The following is an 11,370-nucleotide window of genomic DNA, read 5'->3' as shown; positions in this document are numbered from 1 at the left end:
ACATCCTGAAAACATTTAGCAATAATATCTTTCCATTATATTCACTATCTTTTAAGACAATTATCCACACACTGTTGCCCATCAGTAGCATGAGATTATCAATATCCTTTCCCACCTGCGCAAGAGTAAAGACAGCAACTTTCACCTAAATGTCAGCCCTTTAGCGTCTTAGCAGTTGTATGTTTCTGTTTAGTCTTTCTCTGGACTTCATTAACATTGCAGTGGTACAAGCACTCTGCAAAATTTTTATCCCACATATTCTTGATAAAATATTTTGCAAGCATGGAAATGCAAGTGAGATTTTAATGGAAGCACAAAACTGTATCCTGGATACAGTATGGTCCATTTACCTGTATCAAGAAGAAACGTCACACTGCAACGTGTGTGTGTTACCATGAGATAACGCATGCCTTCTGGGAATTAGGAAACACTTTGCCTTGCTTGTGCCTTCAGCAGACCGGCAGGAATTATCTCATGGTAATAAGTAACCCAAAGTGTCTAATTCCTGCAACAAAATGGCAAGAAGAAAACAAACAATTACTTCATTGTTATGAAAGATCACGTTCCTTCCCACTGACAAAAATGTCAGCAATTGAAGATGCCTTGGGAACATATCTGAACTATCTATATGCCTGTACCTTGTATGTCTATGGGTGTGCAGTTTATTATGCATACAGGCATAAATATATAGTGATAGGTACCATTTTCAGATGTGCGTAGACATTTGAAAAAAAAGTTTATGCCTATACCTAAAAAACTATGCACATATATTTAACTTTATAACTGTTTAACATGATGTTACGCTTTCATTGGAATTTGGAATTGCTTTGAACATGTGGCACTAGTGCACCTTTTTAAATGCTCTAGACGTTAATGCTGCAAGATGAAAACTGAGCTTTTACTATAGGAATTTAGGTACAGGTTCATAACTCAGTTTCCTAAACATCTAACAATATTTAATTTACAAATAATTAAATAGGCATATTTTAAAGGATTATATCAATGGAATTGTTTCTATAAATGGCAATTAGGGGTTTTTACAGACTTTTAGGGAAGAATCAGCTTTAATCCAGAGAAAAATACCTTTTGTCCCCAAAATTTCTTGTTTTATAGGTAGTAGGTATTGAACCTTCTCTTGATTAGAGCAAACTGCAGGATTATGACACATCATAAAGCACTTCCCTGCATATTTAAGGTTTGAGTTTACTGCAAACTTATATGCCTGAAATCTGGCACAGACAGGCAGGCACATGGCTGTCTTGTTATTTTTGTCATCTTTGGGCAAAATTCTACCACTCTCAGCCTTGGGGTCTTTAGGAATTCATGAGAAGAGAAGAGAAGAGAAGAGAAGAGAAGAGAAGAGAAGAGAAGAGAAGAGAGAGTAAGGGAGGATGTTAATATTTGACTTTAGGATTAGGAGGGGTTTATGTTAATTATTGATTTGTGTCCTTTAATGTATATGACATGTTCCTTGAGACTGACAAGATAGCTATAGAATACTAACGACCTTTCCCTAGACTAACGTTAAGCAAAATATTAACAACAAAAATTGCATTCCTTTAGTCTTATTATTGGTAAGAGATCAAAGAACAAATTTGTAGCTCCATAAACATGGGCCTCAAGACACATTCCTCATACCAAGGTGCAGGAATCAGCCCCATTCATCCATTTACAGGATCTAGCCTTCGGTGCTCATTATTATTTGATAAATGACTAACACAAACATATTGCAGCCAATGGCTCGCTCATGAACTATGCATTAGGACTATTGCTTAGAATACCAGCTGCCTATAGTTTGGCCTAATTTGTCAGATGGCACTGTTTCTAATCCCTGTCTGAACAACTCTCCAACCCATAGGAAGGTTTCAAGATGGTCAAATCATGCAGTTTATGAACAGGATGAACACTTACACAAGCATTTGCAGAACTTTCCCGCTACCTAGATATGCTTGCAAGTGAAATTCTGTTGATCAACATTGTCAGAGGAAGCAAAAGCACATTCTTACTGAACTCAAGACCCCAAAATATGAGGAAAAGAAAAGAGAAGCCTGGATTAACATGTAGAAAGAATGGCTCCACAAAAAGGAAGTCTTGGTAGCCAGGGTAACAGCCTGCATTTGAGAAGATTAATTTTGGGGGTCTCTCTCTACTGTAGACTTTCTGGATAGCCTCATTTATTCTTTCCATGCTACTGTTCCCGTTAGTATGAAGGACATAAGATTTCCCAAGAATCCCAAGATAGATGGGTAAAAGTGAATTTTGTAGTTACACTGAGCAGGTCTGAAGGGAGGAGGACTGGTAAGATCAGTGAAATGCAGATGGGGATAGGAAGAGAAAGAGTTTACTTACTTTCCCTCTCCAAAAAGCAACAGTTCTCTCCTTTCCCCTGAGAAGAAGCAGTCCCAACCTTCTCTCCTGTATCTCCCACGCTGCTGGGAATAGAGGAAAAGAAGGCTGAGTTCATGGAGTAGTCCTGCTGCAGGGAAATGAAGAGCAAAGGTGAAGAGGAGGATGGGATGGGTTGGAATGGGATGGGAAAGGCTTGAAGAGCTCCTGCTAGGCGATGGTGCCAGCAGCTGTGCCAGCAGGTCAGGATCAGCCACTCAGGCGAGGACAATCCATCCCAGCTGTGCCATCCCTGGCAGCCTGTCCCCCTCCCAGGGATGCCTGCTGCTGTGGGGCTGCTTTAAAGCTTCCCAATTGCATGGGATATGAGGAATATTATGAGAAAGATGCTCAGATGCCATGGTAAAAGAGGCTGTCTAAATACTAGAGATACGATTACATTCCTTTTCATCTTGTCAAGGAATACCCATACTCATTGATAGCATTGTTTTGAATCTCTGTTAAGGGCCCCAATCAGTACATTTCTCTAGCCATTCACTAGTATTTTCCTTATTGCTGGTCACAATAAATTACTCCACAGTGAGCAAGTGATCGTTAAATATTAGTCAATTTTATTGGACCATCTTCCCTAAACTGAACAATCATTTTCTTAGCTTCGTCCCTTGACATTCCATTCTCACCCTGCTATTTACTATGCCCATTTATTGCATAATTTGAATTTTAGACTGCTCTTTCATTCGTCCTCCACATCTTGGCATGCCACGTACTGGTAATAAAAATAATCGAGATCCATATTCTGAGCTTGTTAACAGAATAAATTTGAACCTTCTGTGCTGGCTTCACCAGAGTTGTAGAGAGCTTGCAAGGACCATGATCCTGTCACTGAAGTTGCATATCTGCATGGCTTTTAGCGCAGATCATGTTGTAACATCTAGGCTGTTGTTTGTATGAAGTCTTAAATGCACTAGGCTCCTGGTCTCTCTCATAGTATTAAAACAAATTAGTGTTACAAAGAATAACTAGCACTTGTAACTAGTAACAGAATTACAATCAGAGTGGAACCTATCTCCGTGTACTATTTTGATATTATTACTATGCGTTAACATTTGCTTTGGCCCATAAGATGAGTCACATGGAGGACTGTCTGCATTAACAATGATGGGGACCAGATTGTCTGCTGGTATATATTGGGATAGCCCCAGTGTGGTCAACAGCGAGGAGCTGTCTTACAGCCCCAGGGATTATGGCCTTGGCAGCTCTACCATGAGCCTCACTGGGAGTCGGATCCAGTCTCTAGTGTGTTTTCTCTAGGAGGTAAATAAAATGAATAGCTAACTAGGAATGAAAATTAGGGAAAGGAAAAATACTCGCACAAATGTGTGGTTCACTTTCAGTGATTCAAGTTTACTGTACATGCTACATCAAAACAAATCTTTGCAATTACATTTTTCTTGGGGGAAGGGAGGTGGTTTTTTTTCTGAACTCCTACACCCTGGTTAAAAGCTTAAAACAGGCTGAGTTGTGCAAGGCTGTGTTGAGACTGATTAGGCAGGAAAGCGCGCTGTGACACTCCCATCCGTGTGAAAGAAGAACGGACCAGCTCCTGAAGTCCGTCCTCGCCGGAGCTTGATCTTCCTCCCACTTGCTCATGTCAGCAGTCCTGACGCAGGAGCAGGAGACGCATCCAGTCCTTAGTCAGCAGCAACTGCTATGGAAATCAGAGGGAAGGGTGCGTGTTCAGCTGCTTTTTATCCATCAGGATCTGAACTACTGCGAGTTCTCTTTCTAGTAAAAGCTCAATAAAAACTGACCAGAAGGCCTTAAGATTTGATCCAGTGGATTTTCAATGTACTTCTGCAAGGCAAATATTGGCAATACAGAACCAGTGCCAAAAGTTAGGCTTGAGACAAGAACCTAACCTGAAAAATTTGTATATATATTTCAGTTCTGCAACTGAAGTAAACTTTGGCATTCTCAAAGACAGACTTGCAAGACGTACTAGAAAATGTTTTGGTGCTCCAGTGAGGTCTTCTGTCCCATATTTCATTGCAAACATATTAGATCTCTGTAAAAAAAGGAACTACTATCTTAAGTAAACCATTAGCTTACTAAACTTATTCTCAGATATTTTAGTTAGCTTTTTAGTGCTCCTAAAAGGTGCTGGACTTTACAGTATTTTAGCTATATGTCCTTAATTCATTTTTACATCACTGTCACCAACACTGCTTAGCTGAGTTTTGAATAGGTTATCCCAGAAGAAAGACTGGCATTTTCTTCCACCCCTGTAAGCACTGGCATCATCACAGAGCATTTTCACTGGCTCTGAACTAAGTTGATGAGTTGCAGAGGGGAAAAACTTTTCCTCTAGCAGCAGAAGCATACCAGGTGTCAGACAGGAATGACTGGCCATGGTTAACCCCTGACAGATTTGAACAGTGACCTAGATATCAGAAGCAGCATATCACCAAACAACATGAAATACAAACATAACCCATAACCTTTATTAAATATAGTGTTGCATTTCATCCCACTGCAGATACGTCATTATTGTGCTGTGCGGAAAGATAAAAATAGCATGCCTGATATTATGCATTTATATAATGCATAATGATGCTGAGCATACATATAGCACTGTTCATTCTCAAAACACTTTAAATCATTAAAACCTCAAAAAAGTTGTGAAGTAGATCGGTATGTTGCTTTGACTTTTTTTTTAATAATTATTTTTCCATTAAAACTTATGTGTAAGTAAGTGCATCACATCAAGGAACAATAGATCTATGGCCAAATTCTGATCAAATTACTTTGGTGAAACTACCAATTATCTTTGAAGCCAATGGAAAACTTCCAGCAATATAACCAAAATCAGAATCTGGATCCTATTCCTACATGCCGTAAAGCTGAGCTGTTATTGGATAGCTTGGTACATCTAAAAATAAACCTTTTTGGTTTATTTTTAGCTCATTCTGGAAATCGGGCTGACATTGTTTCTTACTTCTCTGGCTAACTTAAAAAGTAAAATCCAACAGCGTGCTTCTTTTCTTGTTTGCCGTATTCTCCCCTCTGTTACCAGGCTCCCTCCCTTCACAGGCTGGGAAAGCAAGATGATGGGCTTTTGCAAGACGATGGTACTGGTGGCAGACTACGGCCTCATACAGTCAGTTATCACATCTTAGGGGCAACCAGGTAACCCAGAGTAAGGTCCTCTTTCCTCTCCCTGCGCCTGACTTCGGGGTGTTGTTTTTGTGCAGTCATTTCGTCAATGCAAAGTGAGTGAACCCTGCTGCCTAACATCCTCATCTGGTCATTTTACATGCTTTTAGGACTCTTTAAAGGAGATATCCAGAATTCATCCTCTTTTAAATCCATCGCTGAAGCTATTGCAGCCAAGGTTATTGCCAGCTCTGGCTCAGCGGCTGTTACAGGAGGTCCAGATGGTCTTTCTTTGCTCCTGATAACCTTGGAGAAGGCAGGACAGATTTCAGCTTAGTCTTCAGTCCGCTGTAAGACGTGGTCAGTACGACTCACGGCAGTAAGCGGTTGTTTGCCATTTTGTTCTGCCTACAAATTCTGGGAGGGATAAAATTTACTTTCTCTTGTGGGAGTAATGCGTTCATTTGAACGGGCCATTGTGGTTTAACTGTTAAAAAGTCCAGGAATGCCTGTGTCAGTTCTTGCCTCCCAACATTTTATTCTATCCTGTCATTTTGTCAATTATCTTTAAGGTTATTCTGCCAGTCCAGTGCAGTCAGCAGAAAACAAAATAGGGAGACTGCTTTTGAGGGGGGTGGGGGTGGGGTGGGAGATAAAAAAAAAAGTACCCAACATCCCAAGCCATTTTAAGCTTCTAAAGTAGTAGAATGACTCAGTAAAAAACGAAACCCAGTCCTCTCAACAAGGTATCTTAACCAAATAAGATATTATAAAGATATGAAATACAAGTTGTCCTAAATAAGTAAAAAAATATTCACTCACACAGACATACACACATGCTTAAATCTTGCAGTCAGGAGTTTAGCTCAAATCTTTCTTTCCTTCGTCACCTTAAAATGGGGAAGAGGAAAGACCACTGGAACTGACCCTGCACTCACTGAGGATTATGTAGGGTCTTTGCAACAGTTAGAGACTTCCCTGTTACAGAGTCATTTATTGGATTAACTCGTATCAAACCCTGAAATTATTCCTGGATCAAAAGCTCTTCTAGTTTGGATCAGAATAGGCAGTGCTGCTGCAGGACAGCTTTGCACCTTTCTGCATCAACAAGCTCTTGTTGCGCTACTGTAGAATACATCTTTGGAAAAACGAGATCCTGCCAGGGATAGCAGCTCCATTTAGCACAGAGTTTCTGTTTCCACAGAAACCACACCACTGAAATCTGCAGAGGGCAGATGTAGAGTGAGAACATCTGTGACCACTTAGGTTAATTGCCTTTCCCAACTCTTCCCCCACTTCTGGTCTCTGATGGCCCTCTGAAGATCAATGGCAGATCACCAGGCATCTTGTTGCAGGCTTTCTGCCATCCTGCCCCATCTCCTGGGGTTATCGAAAGCTGGTTTTAAATCTGTACCCAGAGGGTCCCAAAGGACTACTTATAGAGAGTCTGCTGTCTTCTTTGTCCCTGGCTTCCTCTCTGTTCCTGGACAGACCATTTAGTCCCTCTGCTCCTCAGACCTGCAGCTGAGCAACAGCTAGGGAAGCTTCCCAGCTTCACAGGTCTAATGCAGTGGTGCGTTATGTCTTGTGTGATAGCCCAGCTACAGCTGTGATAGGAATCATGTACATACCTGCTTTAAGTAGCTATTTTACTCTTTAACGTGCTTTCATAACAAATAAGTATTTTCAGATAAAAGGGATACCAAGATGTTGCATTACGTTACAGGTATTTCCAACATGCTACACTATGTTTTCATTATTACTACTCTCTGATACACAGGCTTTTCTAAGAATGTTATATTTTAAAAAAAAATGAATATCAAAACCGATATTGCCAGTGCTGGTGCAGGAAAATGATTCAAGCCTTACCTCCTCTGCCAATATACTTAATCTGAACTCAAGCTACAAAAAGGAAAGCGAGAAAATGAGACTTTTAAAAAGCAAGTTTGAAACCACTATTGAAAGCCACAACAGTCAAAAAAAAGACTGCAGCAAATGAAAACAAGGGCTGAAATTCCTGCAGTTGTCATTGCCCCAGGTTTCATTGTGGTTCTACCTCAGTGCTACAGCGGCTTGCTAGCTTCCTTTTTGAAACTCTTCAGATGTGGGAAGAAGTTGGCTGTGGCTGTAGAGACTGGGGGCGTCAAAAGAAAGATGAGATATCAAAGCTGAAGGAAACAATCGAAACTAGTTATTTTTAGCAATGATTATTAAGAGCCAGTACAGAGATCTTTAGCACTGTAGGACCAATTTATAACACCCTTCTGTTTTTTCAGGCCATCAGAGACATGCCCAGGGACAGGGCAAATGTCCTTACTAGCTTCTTTGGACCATTGGCAACCCACATGTTTTAGAGGTAGTCTTCCTTCTGTGAAATAGATTTGCCGATACCATTTTAGAGGCCTTGGGGATGTGCAAGAAAGTTCTGTAACTACAAAGTTGTACTATGATTTTACTATACTCCTCCTAGAGATCCAGGCTGATTGGTGACAAATGCTGCTTTTATTTACTGTTTTCATGTGAGGTTCTCACATGGACATTCTTATGGCAGTTCTTCATAATGGCATTGAAACTATAAAGATCTTACCCAGAAAATGTGAAGATACAAACTTAACTACATTTAGGGACAAATTTCAGTACAACTGACCTTGAGACAAATTCTGGCCTGTTAAATGTATTTAAACCTCTGTTTGCATATACATGATAAGAGTATTCACAAGAGGTATGTGTTCCCATTAAAATGAAAAAAAAAATGCTCATGTATTTGGAGGCTTAAAGTATTTGGGTCAAATTATACCTTATTTAACTTTTCACCAAAACTGTATTTCCTAATGATTCTTGTGGCAAAATCGGAGTCTTGACTGTAGCTAATAATATATTCACAAAGTCTACATATATTCAGGTACATATAATTTTGTCCTGTGTCCCTCATGAAAGTAAATAATCCTGTATCTGTAGTTTGTAATGACCTCAGGAGTCCTTAATGCTATTGCAGTCTTATTACATGCAGCTGGAGGTATATTACTCTCACATATTTGCCAGGTCTTTCATTTTGTTTTCCACAATACAGTAGAAGTCCTGGTGCAGTGACGGGCAGTAAAGACCAAGAGTTTGCTCTATTTTATTCACATCTCAGTGGTCACCTGATCCTGTGTTATTTCTGAACCTTTCACGCTTTCACTATTGAGAATTAAATTTGGGAAATGTGGGAAAACGTTTCATTCAAGTCAGTGTCTGAAATTGCTGCTACAGTTGTGGATGGGATTCAGTTACTGTTGAGGTGGTGGAACATCCACCCTTCCAGCGCTGAAGTTCAGGCCAGTCACTAATGAACCGCAGACCATCCGAGGTGGGTCTGGAGGGAGCGCTTGAACTGGGCTGCTGGCCTTGTGCCGGGCTGGAGGGACTGGGGTTTCTGTGCTCGCCTGGCTGCGCTGCTCCCATCCAGCACATCCCTGCAAACAAAAAGAAAAGTGGCCCTAAGCACCAGCCAGCTGGCTTTGTGGAGGAGGAGGCGGCACACGGGCTTGGCTTCTACAAGGCACAAAGCAACGAGTCCGTTCTGCCTGTGTGCCGGGAAGCTGCAGTTGACTCACTGCTGGAGCTCCCCTTGGGAGGGACAAGTGCCTACAAAGCTGACTGACACCTTAGTTTCCTCACTAAACAAAGTTGTCTAGTCATAAATAAACATGTCACTTCTGGCAAAAAAGCAGAGAATGAGCGCATTTCAGAATAACAATGGTGTAAGGGCTTAAGTCTCGGGCTCTGCATCCTCTCTCTTTGCCTGAACAACCAGCCAGGAACAAAACAACCGGGTGCTCGCCCAGGCTTGAGCAGGGGCCTGTGCAGGTTTCTCAGAGCTCGGGGTAAAAGATCACAACCGCTACCCAGAGCTTCCTCTTGACATGAGCCTGTCCTTTTCGCTTCTGACGTGAGGAGCCAAGGCTTCCTCCAGCCCCTCAAAACATGGATCCCAAGCAAAATGCTTCTGCTGGCTCCTGCCTTCCCAAAATGACAGCCTTCCCCTCGCTGCCTGCTGTTTGCACCCCTCTGCGGGCGCAGAGGCTGTGCTGCTGCCATCATCTGAGCCCTGCTTTGCTCTGTGACTCACGCTGGGCACCAGGGCGGACTTCATGCCGCTTGAAGCAGCAATAACTTTCTGCATATTTTAGTGCAGGTCCCAGACAGTTTGCAGCATCCTTCTTCCAGGCCATTTTTGCCCTCAGCCCTTTGCCATCTCTGTGGTCACCTTCTCCTCCACACAGCTCCTCAGTTGTTGTCCCTGCATTTTCTCACTCGGGAGAGACAAGAGGCCTGTAGTAATAATGAAACAAAATTAAACTGAGCTATTAAATGAATGAGTGACCTTATTAATGTGAAAGAAAATGATAACAGTAACAACCATGGCCAAAACAACTGCAAAGCAGATCTTCAGATAACAAGAATTACTACATTATTACACTTTTAATTTCTGATGAACCAACATTTTCCTATGAATTACTGACCAAAACATATTCAAATTCTAGGGCAGGAAGTCTTTCTAAGCTTTCCCTTAGTCAGTGGTACCACTAAACACATTCAGAAGACGTTTGAGTTTACACTCCTTTCTTCTCTGACCACAAGCGTGTACACAAATCCATACCACGATGGGCTTGCATCAGTGGGAGTTTTGACCAAGTAAGGGTTGCAGAGTCAGGCCCCACGATGAGCCCTAGACACAGCCTTGCTCTAATTTGGGATAAAAGTGAATGCATTTTGATGAGCTAAGCAACCAAACTGGGTTAATATCCAGTTTGTCAACAAACTTGTTTTGGCATGCTGGCTAGACCATGGCTGTTTACCCTGAGTAAACCCAATCTTGGGTTATTTTGTTCCCAGAAAAATGAAGGACGCTGAAATTTCCCTTGCAGTTGGTAGCGCCAGCTATGTGAAGAGAGAGCTAGGAGCTCACAGAGGCCCTTGCAAGGATTTGGGAGGCTTTGGGCTGAGGACTAGCTGGGAACCTCTATCATTCCAGACAGACAAATCATGCTTGCTCAGAGCAACGTGATGCTGAATGTGCAAAGAGCGAGTCCAGTCACACTGCTTGTACAACGTGGGGATGTTCTCTGCCTGTGCCTGCATCAGCTACGGCGGAAGAACTGTTTTCCCAAACATCTGGAAAACTCCGCTGTAGGCTGACCAGTGCTGAGGAGCTGGGGGCACCTCTTGAATCACGCCAGCACTAACGCAGCCAGAACTAAATACACTCTATGTAGTGTGTTTACCTATGAACGTAGGCGCATCTATATATTACCTCTCTATATAGGTAATAAATAACAATCCATGCACTTTCGCAGGCACCTAAGGGCTTCCTGGAGATAGACATACGACCCATCAGGTGCCTTCCATTTTTCAGAAGGAAGGTCTTTCAGAACAAGGATTGTGTTTACAGCATTTACGAAGATGTTTACAGCCTCAGCTACAAAAATCTGTCAAAATACTGCAGTGGAAATTCAGGCACATTGTTTTTGGTTTTGGTGCAGGGGAGGTTATTTTTTTATTTTTACAGATTTAGAATTTGGTGAAGGGTTTGGCTGGTTTTATAGCAAAAGCTGCTGTCATGTAAACACTAGTAACTTCTCAAAGACAAAAATGTGTGTATGGTTCTAATTTTAAGTACATGAGGTCATCGATTAAGCGTTCGAGGACCGCGTGCTGGTCGGACACGAGCGGGTGGATGCGTCGCACAGAGTCTCGTCGACCCGATCTCAGCTTCGAGCAGGTAAAGGAGGCTGGCTGGCCCAGGCGCACAAATAAACGGCTCGATGCGCAGATGCTGACACGGGGTTTCACCAGCCTCCAGCAAGTCTGTGACTCGTGGACTCGAAG

The 11,370-nt window shown here is 42.0% G+C and overlaps 1 long non-coding RNA gene across 1 annotated transcript; it reads right to left on the bottom strand.

Moving 5' to 3' along the window:
- Positions 1-7,979: 7,979 nt before the first annotated feature.
- Positions 7,980-9,901, bottom strand: LOC138688558 (uncharacterized). Its single transcript, XR_011327420.1, has 2 exons — positions 9,611-9,901; positions 7,980-8,954 (listed from the first exon to the last, which is right to left on the bottom strand). It is a non-coding gene; the product is annotated as an uncharacterized lncRNA (long non-coding RNA).
- Positions 9,902-11,370: the final 1,469 nt, after the last annotated feature.

Source organism: Haliaeetus albicilla, chromosome 13 (assembly GCF_947461875.1).
Source record: "Haliaeetus albicilla chromosome 13, bHalAlb1.1, whole genome shotgun sequence".
NCBI classification, from domain to species: Eukaryota; Metazoa; Chordata; class Aves; order Accipitriformes; family Accipitridae; genus Haliaeetus; species Haliaeetus albicilla.
The sequence above is the reverse complement of the archived record's forward strand: the minus strand, read 5'-3'. Positions and strand labels throughout refer to the sequence as shown.